The 2,805-nt window shown below is 41.6% G+C and overlaps 1 long non-coding RNA gene across 1 annotated transcript; it reads right to left on the reverse strand.

Moving 5' to 3' along the window:
• Positions 1 to 426: 426 nt before the first annotated feature.
• On the reverse strand, positions 427 to 2,124 carry LOC123365839. The gene is made up of 3 exons (XR_006577781.1): positions 2,097 to 2,124; positions 1,357 to 1,737; positions 427 to 558 (listed from the first exon to the last, which is right to left on the reverse strand). It is a non-coding gene; the product is annotated as an uncharacterized LOC123365839 (long non-coding RNA).
• Positions 2,125 to 2,805: the final 681 nt, after the last annotated feature.

Here is a 2,805-nt window from a genome sequence, read left to right on the forward strand (position 1 = left end):
TTATCTGTTCACCCTTTGTTTTGGTATTTATACTTACCAAAGCCCAGATCCTTAAAGGTATTGAGGTGCCTATCTCCCACTGGGTCTAAATACCTTTGAGGATCTGGGCCCAAGTTGCTAGTGTACTTTGTTTACAAAGAAACCCTCAACCTAACAAAGTAATTTAGGACTGGTTGAGTAGTTTCCATGCTGACTGTAGGGCTCTGATTGGTTTTGTTATGTTCCCTCCACCTTTGGTCCCAATTGCCATTCATTCCATTTCCCCTCCTAGATCCATGTGATACGATGATGGATCTGGGTAAGTGGTTGGAATTTAAGAGATATGTCTCCTATAAAATAAAATATGTTCTTTCAAATCAGCACATCTGCTGCCTCGAGTTTATTTTATTTCTCATTAAACATGTCAGTTTGTGAAGTGAGTTGTTTGACTTTTGAGAGGATTCCGTTGCTGGGAAGATGATGAAACACAGAAATGACATTCACAAACTTCTCTGCTTTCCCCAGATGAGACTCTTCTCACAATAATGCGAGAGGCTGGGATTCCAGATCTCATTGTCTCTGAAGAAAATAAGAGCTTCCGCTTTACATGACCCGGCACAATGTGTTTCACTTCAACAAACACTATTTTATGACAGGAGGGCAAGTATCACATCAGTGCAGAATCCCACAGCCTTAGGGCTGACAGTATATGGGACTATAAAAAAAATCTGTTGGTGAGTGAACTGCCGTTCAATGATTCAATTAACATTATGCTGAAGCTGAACATTGGAATTCAGTTAGGAAGTGACTGATTCTGTCTAAACCCTGGACGCCCTCTTAAGAGAAAGTAGTTAAGGTTTTTTAAAAATACCTTGACTTTCTTAAAGTTGACAGATGCAGGGCTGCCCTCTGTTAGAACAAATGTAAAATATATGAACAAGTCCTTCTGGGCAACCCAGAGACTGTTCAGAAAAAGCCAATCATTGTGTGCAACTGATAACTAAAAATTAACATTTAGACTGGGCAGTTAGATGTCTAAATGGGCATGTGCACATTTGATTACTGTAATTGTTTTTTAAATCACAAGGAGTGCAAGCACATATATTTGCACATGTAAACAATTATGAAAATTTGGACCTTAATAATTCAGATTCTCAGCTAGTGTAAACTTGCATAGTTCCAATCACTTTAGTAGAACCACTGATTTACACCGGGTGAAGATCTGGTCCACTGTGCTTTTCAAAAAAAACAAGAGATTGCCTTAAGAGCAAAACAGACCACAACCCTAAATATGCCACCACAGCGGTGCCACCACAGTGTCTATTCTAAAGTTCTTATGCAGTATTTATCATACCCTAGCACCTTCCAAAATGTTACCAATGTATAGGAGTGGTCTACAGGGGACCTGATTCTCTGCTTCTTCCTTCCCAGGTTCAAGGAGGCTCACAGAGCGAGAGGTAGGCTAACTGTAGTTCTTCGATGGGCTTGAAGAGCAACCTAAGACTTTGAACAAGGTTGAAGAAGCCCTGGTCTTTAATGTAACTGTATTCTAAATGTTAAGATCCACAGGAGTATATGCACAGATCCAATAGTCACTGCTTTCTAGGGCAGACGTCCTCAAACTGTGGTGCCCAAAGCACTTGCCGGTGCTCTGAGGATAACTGGCAGCTCATATGGTGCTACCTCCTCATTTCCAATTCCTTTTACATGTATCTTGGGTCTTCATTACAAAGAAGCTGCCTCCGTTAGGGGCTGAACCTACAAAAGGGGAGGAATTGAAGAAGTATGAGGCACCCTCAAGGACTGATGCCTCTAGTGAGAGAAGATTATGCAGGAGAGAGGAGGACCACGGCAGAGAGAAGCATATCCAGGGGAGAGAGATGGGGAATGTGGGGAGAGAGAAAGTACAGATGGGAAACGGAAACTGTTCTTCCACCTGACACACACACATACACACACACACACACACACACACACACACACTATCTTAAGAGACAAAACACATATTTCATTAAAATAATTAAAACCATGAATACTTCCCCAGTATTTTTCCATGTTAGCTACTCTAGTAGGTACTACAGCCCCATGTTAGTAAACTCAAGTCCTGAGCCAGTAACCTCAGGGTCTCCTATGCCTGGCCATCAGACCAATCAGCTAGAGGAGCTCAGCCACTGACATAACAAAGGCTGGAATGCCCAGAGTGTGATGGGAGACGGTCTCTCTCTCTCTCTCTGTATAACCATGTGGTCCATAATATGGAAAATGTAAACCCCTGTTCTAGGGATTGCTGGCTCAGCGCCAATGGCACAGACACAGCCCCAAGACTGCGGATCTACCTTAGCAATTCTAAAGAGTGGATTTGTTCCTAGCAAAAGAGAGGGTGATGGGGGGAGGGGCAGGAGAGAGGTGCAAGCACATCAGACAAGTTAAGTCATTGGAAGTGAAGAGAACATTAACAAGACAAATGGTATAAGAATAGGAACCCCTTATGGTTGCCAGGATTTCTTTTGCTATGTACTATTCAAGGAAGATATTTCTCTGACCCATGGGAAAAGCGATGTCATTTTTGGATGGATCTGATATTCCACCTGAGTCAACCTGGTATGTACTATAATCCTAACAACTATTTGCTACGATTTGAGAAATACCAGGTGTAAGAAATCAAGATGCTATATTTCATTTGTGCAGACTTGGAAAGGAAGTTCTAAATGTCATTCTTTCCATTCAGATTTTTGTTGAATGAAATAAGACTCTTTTTCTCTTACTGGCTCAGATAAACACACTGCTGAAATCATGTTATTACGCGGAGCTGTTTCTCAATAAAAG

Source organism: Mauremys mutica, chromosome 3, assembly GCF_020497125.1.
Source record: "Mauremys mutica isolate MM-2020 ecotype Southern chromosome 3, ASM2049712v1, whole genome shotgun sequence".
Classification (NCBI taxonomy): domain Eukaryota; kingdom Metazoa; phylum Chordata; order Testudines; family Geoemydidae; genus Mauremys; species Mauremys mutica.